The following is a 12,013-nucleotide window of genomic DNA, read 5'->3' as shown; positions in this document are numbered from 1 at the left end:
AGATGCCAATCGGCATGTACTGTAGACAATTCACCAATTTTGCCATTTGTGTATTTTATTAACGGTCCTTCCGTTTTTAGAAAGCTTAGTAGAGGTATCTGAAGCGTGCAGTGACAGAATGGTTGTACAGTAGCATTGCTGCAGGCCGCCACTAGGGGGGGCCCGCTCCTCCTTATTACGGAACATGACGTTGGAGATCCAATCATCAGTTTGAGCACAAGTCACAGGGAAGAGATTCTTAGCAGGGAAATTCTCCCTTCTCCCAGATCCTGGCAGTGTGTGTATAGCGTGGATGGGATGAGAAATCAGGTCTCTGCAATACAGGGTTGGATGTAACTGACATGTCTGTAAGTAGATCATTGCACCTCTGTTTTCCATCTGCCAACCCAGCAATGTCATTTTTACTGTCAATTTCAATGTGTCTGGGGCACACACACAGCGTCTGATACGTGTATATGTACTTTTATTCGCATTAGTGTACTCTTGGTAACTAACCAAAGGGTTAATGTGCGCATCCCAGCGATCACACTGCTTAGACCCCCAGTGCCATTCCATGGGTTAATGTGTATGTGTGCACCAGTAGCTCACAGAGCATCTTGTCGGCAAGCGGCAGGTTACAGGTTTATTAGCGAGGCAGGATTAATGGTGCTGTGACAATGTGGCAAATGACAACTGCTACTGTATGTGTGTGTGTATGGAGGAGATGCAGATGATGTGCTTGGTGCCTCTCTCTTGCAGTCAGTAAATAATTCCTGTCTATCTTTAGCCCTTTGCATATTCTGAGTATGCTTTAGCTGAACCTATCTTATTAATAATGTATGGCCATCTTTCAGCCATTTCCCTTTGCTCTCTGCTGTTGAATTTGGGGGTTACAAAAGCTGTAAATAAAATCTTTGGATCTAGATGCCAGATTTTCCCCTTATTTCTTCGCCGTCTTCTCTCGAATAAAATATTGATTCCATCTCTTTCTCCTGTACAGGATGGGGGGTGTTGTAAAGGAGAACAGTATGCTGCAGATAGCAACAGCACTGATCAGCTAAGGAACAAATAAGCCCTCCAGACCTACTCGTAGACACCTTTACAAACCTACAGGATCTGAGCACAAAAGGACCTTGTTATCCCAGCCCTGCATTGTGGTTTACTGAAGGATCCCACATTTATTTATCCTATTCCTGTATTTTTGCATTTGCTGTTCAGAGCCAGGAAGGATTTTGCCTACAACGCAAAAGGATTTCAGTTCCAAACCCCATATCCCCAATCATTTTGCATTGTTTGATTTTTATGTATTTCTGCACCCTGTTTGCCTATGTGGATATGCAAGGTAGAAGAGAGAATAGCATAATCCCAACATGTCCAGTGCTTTAACCCATCAGACTAAAGGATCTGTGTCTTCAAGCCCAGGTATGTACGGTGAACTCACATTTTCCATTGTTTACCCATTTCCCTTGGAATTATAATAACCACATCCACTGCTACCTATAATTGTGGTTCTCTATGACGTCCGTCTGCTCTGCATGTCTATGCAATGTGCCTCATACCTGTAGTAGCTGTTGCATCTCCCATTCTGTGTAGGCAGCATGGCTGTGATATATATACAAGACTGAAATTATAATCCAGCATAGACCTACTGCCAATTACCTAATAGCATTGTGTGCTGTAGTGGGCACGGAACTGCCATTATAGATCTGTATAGATATACTTCTGTTAATGGCTATATCTGCATTACTGTAGTTAGGTAACCAGGGATATGTATGTATGTAAGGAATAGCACACGATTTCCCATTAGAAGCCCCAGGGCCTTTTACATGTTTCTGTTTAGCAATGCAAATCAGTTTTATTTCTCGGTATGTATATTCATACACACTGATTTTTTTTTTTGCTGGGCATTGATGCTCAGTATCGGCTTATTGTCATTCATTTTTAACCAATGGCTTTATTGTATAGTAGAATCATTTCCATATTAAGAATACATTATATATTATTCCTATGGTTCCTGATATACACACGTATAATATGGTGGTATTCACTACAGGCCTTCACATACTCCAGTCACATACTGATGCAGGACAAGTCATACAAATGCAGGTTCCAGGCCTGGCTGGTAGAGGAGGCCTGTATTACCTAGCATGAGAAATCGATGGGAAATAACATTAAGTGGTGAATGTGTGTAGGGAAATAGACATTATGTAGGTGCACAGAGATAGATGTGCATAGAATTTCACTGGGAATCATGCGTTTATCAGCAAATCAACATGTACTGACATCTGTTGGTTCATCTGCTTTCTATTTATTCAGAAGAAACTGGTTCTCCATAACGTTATTATCAGGGGAGATAATGCAACATTTCAGCCTATATTGGTTATTTATATATGTTTGTAATAAATCGACAAATACACACGTGCACTCGCACATACACATACACAAAAAGTCCAAGATTGGAGCATAGGTGATGACATTTGTTAAGTCATGGCTACTTGTCTAATTGAATCTTTCCAATCCTGACATGATTCCTCATAATGTGTAAATGAATGTTTCCTTAGCCAGGACTGTGTATTGGTACATTGCAGGGGCTAGGAGCACTGACTGGAATGTGTTAGTACTGTGGTTTGCTGCAAATAGTGAATATTATAGAATATCAGTGCAAGTTATCGGGCTGATTTTATTCGACGCAGCCATGTAATGTATTATGTAGGGAAGAAATGTGTAGCAGTGTGTAACCATGCATATTATAGTTCAATAATACAGTCATATCATATTAGAGACTGGAGAAATGTCTAGCAGCTGACACCAGGCAGTACTTCTCATTCTTAAGTACAAGAATCCATATTGTCATGTGTACTGTATTGAAAATGGTTATTTCCCAAGAAGGCAACTGTTTGTTTGTATGTATGTGTGTGTGTGTGTGTGTGTATGTGTGTGTGTGTATATATATATATATATATATATATATATATATATATATATATATATATATATATAGTTTTTATATAAAATCAACAAGTCACTCTTATTAAGAATCACCTACTTTACATTTGTGTCCACCTATTTTTCATGTACTACTATTTACATTATTTTTGGATTTTGTGTAGTAGCAGCTAGTACACAGCTCATTATCATAACGTATATTGATCCAGATTCTCTAAGCTTCAAAAATTGATACAATGGAGAGAGATAAACAGCCAGCCAATCAGCTTCTATCTGCCATGTTACAGACTGGGTTTGAAAAATGACAGGTGGGAGCCAATTGGCTGTCTGTTTATCAATCTCCACTTTATCACTTTTTGAAGTTTGATACATCCGGCCTACGTTCAGCTTTTAAAGTTGATCATTATCATGTTGCAGTAGCAGTATAATGGGAGAGGATCACATGGTTAACCTCTCTGCACTACGTGTGTCATACTGTAGTTAAGATTAGCACTATTTGAATACTTGTACTTTATAACACATGATGACCGGACATTATAATAAAAAATATTTTTCATATTGTCTACATATATTAATAACACACAGTAGGGGACATTTACTAAGATGTGTATTCTTCTTGACATGTGTTGCTATGGGAAACCAATCAGTACCTGTCTACTATGATTGGTTGCCCATAGCAACATCACATGTGAAGTAGAATACACATCTTAGAAAAATTTCCCCTAGTGTGTATTAGATTGGAATTAGAAGCGATTTTGAGAAATGGGCAAACATGTTTCTGTCTTTATAGATGTGAAAATATCACCAAACACTAACTGTCCCTGCAGTTCTGGCAATGACATGTGGCTATAACAGAAGCTTGTTAGTTTATTATATGGGCCTACTATAGTAACACTATAGTTTGTATTGTGGGTCATTTGGCATGTTCAGTCCCTTTTATATGTTTCTTAAATAGTATTAACGGTATTAAATTACTTTTCGTTGATATCATTCTATAGAGGCAATCCTGCGAATGGTTTGAGTTGCCGCCGCAGAAGGCATGTAACCACTGGCAATCGCACCCATACCCTTGCAGCCCTTTCTAGTGCCACCAAGGGTCTGCAAACAGAAATCCGCAAACTGGCGGTTCTGTAAGTGTCGCATACAGCCACATTTACTCGTACCTGCAAGAAACATGGTTTGGAATAGGATGTCTCAAGTTTGGAGAACAATATTTCATTTGCATACTTCTGTCGTGTCCCATATTGGCCTTTATTCAAATTTGATCGCTGTACAAATTTGTTTGGAAAATGGGCAAAACCATGTGGGGCAGATGTAACATGTGCAGAGAGACTTAAATTTGTATGAGTTATTTTGTTTCTATGCAGGGTAAATACCGGCTGTATTATTTTTACACTGCAATTTAGATTTCAGTTTCAACACACCCCACCCAAATTTAACTCTCTCTGCACATGTTACATCTGCCCCTACTGCAGTGCACATGGTTCTGCCCATTTTTCAAACAAATTTGTACTGCAATCAGATGTGAATAAGGGCCATTGAGGCAGATGTATTAAGCTTTAACAAGAGATAAATCCAAGGGTGATAAAGAGAGATTGCCCAGCCAATCACCTGCTTACTGCCATGTTAGAGCCTGTGTTTGAAAAAAGGCAGTAAGGAGCTGATTGGCTGGACGTTTATCTCTCTTTATCACCCTTGCATTTATCTCTTGTTAAGGCTTAATACATCTGCCCCATTGTGTGTAAGCACTACGCCGTGGAGATCAGTGACACCTGCTGCTGAGAAACATGTGATATATTGCAATAAGGTGCTGTATGATATGACAGCCAGGGAATAAGCAATGCTGGGTATGGGTCATAGGGTAGACAGTACCTATGTCCACAGTCATTATGTCGACCACTATAGGTCGAAAGTCACTAGTTCGACAAGCATTAGGTCAACATGGTCATTAGGTCGAAAAAGCATTAGGTCGATATGGAAAAGGCCGACATGAGTTTTTCATGGTTTTTTTTGTGTGTATGCTGATTTAAGGGCCACCAGTACTCCAACAGGGGGCAAGATTAAAAAGCCCCTTGCAGGCTCGGTGACTCACCACAGGTTCTATTTTCCCTCTATGGGGATCCTGGTCCCCCACGAGGGAGAATAGCCCCTGTCAGTTGGAGTTCCGACTTTTGGGCATTGTAATAGTCAGGATTCCGATGTCGGTATACTGACCGTTGGAATCCCAACTGTTGGATGTCATCCGTCACCCTTTGATGCTCATGGAAATGCACACTGCATCGAACCTGATGTCAAACACATGCAATTTGGATACTTTAATCTACAACTACTGTACAGTATTTATGTAGATCTGGTTATCTCCACATGCATGCAATTCTAACAGTCGGTACTGTAGCTCAACAGAGTTAAGCTGGGAACACACTCTTCATGGCACCGTCCGTATCATTATCGGTATCAGCGGTGCTGCAAAGCATACTCAACAACTTCATACCCATTCCAGCATTGACTCAAATCCGAGTAACAGTTTACACCCTTGCTACAAGACACAAAGCATGGCACAACAGAGTGGTTGTCTGTACGTCCCCAGCTATCTGTAGTTAAAGAATCACAAAGACAGGGCCGTAACTAGGGGGGGGGTTGGGGGGTCACGCGCACCGGGCGCTGGAGGGGGGGGGGTGCTGTCAGGTCCGGGAGAGTGACAGCCAGCGGGGTTTCGGGGACTGATGTAGCCCGAGTCCCGCTGCTGTTAGCTAACCCGTCGCTTTTTCACTGCTGCTGCCGACGCCGTTAGTGCCCGTCTGTGCCTGTCGCGCACAGCATTACTGGGAGCTTGGGAGGGGACGTGATGACGCGGCAGCCGCCTCCTCGCCATTGGTTGGCGTAGCCGCGTCCCCTCCCACACTCCCAGAGAAATGCTGTGCGCGGCAAACACAGACGGGCATTAACGGCGGCGGCGGTGGCAGCAGTGAAAAAGTAAGCCTAATGCAAAGCTTATGTTATGATGTCTAGACCTCATCAATAGAGTGGCAGGGGGAGGCTGGATGTTTTACACGATGAGGGAACATTAAATCTCCCACCACCCGTCTCCACTCTGATTCTCCCTACGTGTTGCCTTTATACAGTGCAGCACAACTTCCTTTGGTAAAACATCTCCACCCATGATCCACCCACTCCACCCACTCATTAATAAGGAGCATCAAAGTGTGTGGCATATGTATAATGGGCATCATGTGTGTGACATATATGTTTAATGGAGCATCACGCTGTGGGGCATATGTATAATGGGCATCATGTGTGTGGCATAAGTTTAATGGAGCATCACGGTGTGTGTCATGTGTAATGGGCATCACAGTGTGCGTCATATGTATAATGGGCATCACGGTGTGTGGCATATGTATAATGGAGCATCACGGTGTGTGTCATGTATAATGGGCATCACAGTGTGCGGCATATGTATAATGGGCATCACAGTGTGCGGCATATGTATAATGGGCATCACGGTGTGCGGCATATGTATAATGGGCATCACGGTGTGCGGCATATGTATAATGGGCATCACGGTGTGCGGCATATGTATTATGGCGCATCACGGTGTGTGGCATATGTATAATGGAGCATCACGGTGTGCGGCATATGTATAATGGAGCATCACGTTGTGGGGCATATGTATAATGAGCATCCAGGGGTGGGGCATATGTATAATGGAGCATCACGGTGCGGATCATATTTATAATGGGCTTCACAGTATGCGGCATAGGTATATTGGGCATCACGGACTGCACTTTTGGGGTCATGTGTATCTGGCACTGCACTATTGTGGGCATATGTGTATCACACCTCCATTTTCTATGGCCGCACCCCATGTGGCTACAGCTCTTAGAGAGCTGACCATGCCCTCATAGCGGAAAAAATGGGGGATGTAGTCTCGCAGGAGTACCACGGTAGTAGGTGAACCTAAAAAAAAAACATGCCCTAAATTTTTTGCGCACTGTCCCTGTTTTCAGGTTCATATAGTTTCTAGAGGGATCATTTATAAATATATATTTCATTTCAGAATACAGTGTATGGGGGGGGGGGGGGGGGCACTAAATAAATGTCTTGCCCCGGGCACCAGAAACCCTAGTTTCGGCCCTGACAAAGGTTATCCTTTGTAATCCTGAAGGGGATTATTAAAATGCACTTGCTTGGGCAGGACAAAAATGCGTTCTATTCTACTATTTTGGTATTACAGATCTCGGTGTAGAAATTTACAGCAATTCATTGATGATGTCAACCAGCTGTGGTGAAAGTATGGCTTCTCTAGAGGTGTGCAGTGTTCACAGGGTGTAGTGGTAAGGAGCAGTGCTGACGACCCTAGCTGGCCCTGGGTACATTAGTGGTCTGGTATCATGCTCAAAGCTATGGGACCCGGCATTGCTGTTTCAACCAGCATATTGTCTTTAGATGCTACCAAGTGTATAAAATGGAAAATGGACAAAGCAGTATGTAATGAATAGAAAATATTTTGATGATACCAAAAGAAATGCGGATGATGCAGAAATATGTGTTTGTATGTGTGTATGTGTGTATGTATAAGTATATATATATATATATATATATATATATTATATATAGTTTACTTTTGGGTAATGTATTTAGGGCCTGATTCTGGTGGACTCGGTAAGTTGCTAAGATCCGCCCCGCCGCAACACACACACCGCCGCCGCCAGATCCTCTCGCAACCATGCGAGGGAATGTGTTATGAAAATCATGAGAAATCATTTGAGGGTTGTCCCGCCCCCTCTATCCCCACTGTGAAAGGCCCTGAGACATTGTAAATCACCGAGGCCATTCGCAGTCAGGTTTGCACATGCGCAAACCACCGACTATCGAGGCAGGGGCCAGTTTCGGTTAATTTTGATTGAACTCGAATTGGCCACTTTCTTCAAGACCTATCTTGAGTCGCGGATAACCCATTAATGTCATCAGAGGATACAGAGGTCCCATTTAGCAAAGAACTTTTTGCCCCTGATTCAATATCTGATTGGGTCAAAGTTTTTCCATTGAAGTATAACAATTGCAGTAGTTTTTGTTAGACTTCGTTCAGTGTGGGGGAGGTAAGAAATAGGGAAATGACAGTGAGGGTCAAGGTGTAAACTGTCGAAATGGAGACGTATACAAGATAGACGGTCAGGGGAGACAAATATCTCAAAGAGTATCAATGAAGGCAAAAACCTTACACCAAAACGTTTAGTAATGCCACATTCCCATATGCAGTGCATAAAGTAAGCAGAGGAATGATGGCATTTCTGGCATATTCCAGTTTCCTCGGCTACCCAATATTTTTGCTAAGCAGGGGAAATGTAGGCCTTATAAAGAAAACAAAGGTGGACCTCTTGTAGATATGAGGATCGTGTATACCTGTAAGCTAAGTCAATAGTCAATATGTCTATGTAATGAAGCAGGTGAGAGTAAGTTGGGTATCTCAGAAGACCAGGGGAGCAGGTTAGTTCTCCAGTGTTTTTCCAAAGTTAGCGCAATTAGGTGGGTGTATAAATGTTTTGTGCAATACTGTGTGAGGGTAGATCATTTCAGGAGTGAATGAATAAAATCCTGTGAATTTGGTGAACATAGTGTCTGATCTAGAGAGGTAATGTAGTGATGGGCTTGAGGGTACACAAAAAATTGTGATCTAGTTAAGTCAAACTGATCTTGAAGATTCGCAAATGTGTAAATAGTTCCTACTGGGTAAGAAACTTTGGATTTGAGCGAAAGTCCTTTGTCTCTCCAGCAGTAACAGAGATATTTAGACAGAGAGGGGGAGAAAGGCAGGGTTGCCCCAGAGGGGAATGCATGGAGAGCTGGAGTGATCTCTTTTGAGATTTTTATAAATAGCAAGCCAGGTATAGTAATTGTATAGTAAGTGTCATGAAATAAAATGTTTTCAAGAATTGGTAAAGGGATGTTGTTCGGTTTAGTGTGGAGTAGTGCTGCTGGGGAAAATGGATGAAACAGTGTGTGGTCTAAGGAAGGAGAGGTGTAAATATTACTGTTTAATCTAGTCTCGAATATACCCGAAGAAAACTGCCAGAGTGTAATAATGAAGGTTGGGGACTTTCATTCCTCCATGTGTTCTGGGAAGCTGTAGCTTAACTAGAGAGATCCTGGCTTTCTTCCCGAACCATTGTTTAGTGTGTTTTGCTCCATACTAGTACAGTATATCTCTACACTGATCCCCAGTGAACAGAATTCGTTTTCAATACATTTAATTTCATCACAGATGAGTTCATTAGTAATTGTGTTTTATATCAGTAAGTAATTGATATTTAATGAAGTATAATAAGGTTATTGATGTAGGTCTAATGTTCACATGTGCGGGATATACACTCATTCCTTTCTGATTATGTACAGGAGTAATGGTATTGCAGCCAGTGGTGCACTCCTCAGCAGCCTCCCCTGTACCGTACATTACTGTAGTCACCGCTAACACATGGAATACCTGTAGAGTACAGCAATTCCTTCTCCTTCTGAATGTATAGTTCATGTAGGTTCCCGAATGTATAGTTCTGTAGGTGATGACAACAGGAATGAAGCAAGTACATAAGGTGAAAGGAGAAGCATCGAACAGAAGAGGCAATGATGTTCATCGCCCTAATTATTTTGCCCTAATCTCCCAGCTCTGCTCTATAGAGCCCAGAAACGTGGGAGCCCCTTATCATGTGCAGCTGAGTATTCATGCACTAAAGAAGCCTGCTCTTTACTCTGTCCAGAGCAGGGGACTTGAAGGGGATAGGCCTATTTAACTTCCAGGCCCCATTGTCATTGTGTCAACTGAATAAAGTAAATGTTCTCATAAACTACAACACTGGCAGGGCAGTATGGATGGTGTAATGGTTAGCATTACTGCCTCACTGCACTGAGGTCATGGGTTTGATTCCCACCATGGCCCTAACTGTGCAGAGTTTGTATATTTTCCCCGTACTTGCGTGGGTTTCCTCCGGGTACTCAGGTTTTCTCCCACAATCCAAAAATATACTGGTAGGCTAATTGGCTCCCAAAAAAAAAATTAACTCTAGACTGTTTGTGTGCGTGTATATGTTTGGTAGGGAATATAGATTGTAAACTCCACTGGGGCAGGGACTGATGTGAATGTCCAACTACTGTATACTCTGTAAATCGCTGCGGGATCTGTGTGCGCTATAAATAATAAATAAATAACACTGTACTTAAACCACTGGTGCAGCACACATCACAGTAGATCTTTATAGCAGATCGCTACCTTAAAGGCCCTTTTAGATGGACTTAGTGTCAGTGGGCGACTAGTACCCATCAGAATGAAATTTTAGGAATTTCCGTATACAGTAGTAGTCAATTTACCCCCTGTGATAACGTCCTAATAAAGGCGCATATGTAACCATGGACTATACATTAGAAACATTCTAGGTAGCAATTTTGAAGAATTTACAGATTGTTTGTGGAATGTTAACAAAATGATACCACTGAAGGGCCTATAACAGTTCATGTTTTCTAGACCACCTGTAGATCTTCTAAAATGTTATAGATAGTAATGAATACAGCTGTGTATACATTTTTTAGGGGCCCCGAGGGCTGAGTTTAGACATTTGTAATCAATATTACCAATATTCTCATTAATAACTACTACATTTCCCATGATTTAGCAAAATATATTGGCTTTGAGTGGCCCGATGATCAGCCCAGCACATATGACAGTGTCTACATCTCCGTACTCACGAATAGTCTTCATATACATAAACTGGGCCTCAATAAACAGAGAGAAGGAAATATCTTTAGAATGCACACTGCATAATAGTGTAACTCAGCCCCGGAACTGGGTTCCAGCCAAACCTATGCTGCGGCCGCCACAAGAAGCATCACTGGATGCCCTGTAATTAGGGGGTTATTCTGGTTAATTCGTTCGGATGAGAATTTGCATCCTTGCAAGTGAACCAGTACACGGTCCCACCATTCACAAGGAGCGTACCTTCGCACTGGCTGCGAATGGATGTTTTACATAAACATCCATTCCCAGGCCACTGGGACCCTCCCACATCTTTCAATGGTCACCGACCATCGAAAGATGTGGAAGGTGCACGCATATGTACGGTTGCTCTGAGCAACCTTACATATGCGTGTATGCTCGGGGGGACGTGGGCGGGCAGCTGACATCAGGTGTCAGCTGCCCACCCCCTGCATGTCTGTCATGGCCACATTAGCATGAGAACACCCAGCGTTCTTATGGGAATGCCCATGAAACACTAGGCGCTCCCATTTGCTAATGGGCCAGTCAGTCCGCCGCCCCAGGCCCTCCCAATCTGCCTGTAAGGATAGGTGCGTGCACCCAGCAAACAGTTTGTTCGCGGTGGGTGCTCGCACCCAGCACATGCACAGAAATGTGCATGCGCAGTAACCCCCCCGTGCGAACGAATACACATTTGTGAATGGACCTGAATAAGGTCCTTGGTGTCTGCAAGGTGCGTGGCCAGAATGTTCAAAGGACATCCCAACTGGCACTGGTAGCTAGATGCAGAAATACTGGCGCAAAGGTGCCACCCCTAGGGCACTCCCCCACTGGCAGCACTGTTCCTCCTTACAACCCAGCTGTGATGATCACATAAACTCCCACCCTTTATATAACCTTACTGTTCATTTCTGCTGTTTAGACTTGTTTATGGCCTACTTTGATTGTGAATGAGTACAATGGGACTGTTTTAACGTGTGTCAGTTTAGTACGTGAACCAGTTTATTAAATAGCTTGGAGTGAAAATACACTTCCCTGGCAATAGTGTATTCTTTTAAATTGACCCATTTGCCTTTAAAAATGTTGTGAATTAGACTTTTTGGGGTCCTTTATTCAGTTAAGCTTAAAAAATTGTGAGAGTCTATTTTTATTATTTCACTTTTTGGATATACAGTAATTAGCAGGCGCACTGTGTTAGTGACCACGCTGGAGCTGATTTCCCTTGTACCATGGGAAAACCTTCCTGTGATAGTGGAAATCAGATCAGGTTGTCTAGCACTTGGGCTTGTTCAGGGTTTATGGGGAACACAATGCCTTGTTTTTACATTTTTCTTATAACAAAGTACTGTA

General features: G+C 42.5%; 1 protein-coding gene across 1 annotated transcript in view; it reads left to right on the top strand.

Annotated features, from left to right (window-relative positions):
- Window positions 1-214: 214 nt before the first annotated feature.
- Window positions 215-12,013, top strand: part of GRIN2B (glutamate ionotropic receptor NMDA type subunit 2B) — a 549,931-nt gene continuing 538,132 nt past the window's right edge. Inside the window, exons 1-2 of the mRNA XM_083156581.1 lie at window positions 215-347; window positions 980-1,401. The gene's annotated coding sequence lies outside the window, so the exon portion shown is untranslated. The remainder of the gene's footprint in view (window positions 348-979; window positions 1,402-12,013) is intronic.

Source organism: Crinia signifera, chromosome 8 (assembly GCF_055691185.1).
Source record: "Crinia signifera chromosome 8, ASM5569118v1, whole genome shotgun sequence".
NCBI lineage: Eukaryota > Metazoa > Chordata > Amphibia > Anura > Myobatrachidae > Crinia > Crinia signifera.
The sequence above is the reverse complement of the archived record's forward strand: the minus strand, read 5'-3'. Positions and strand labels throughout refer to the sequence as shown.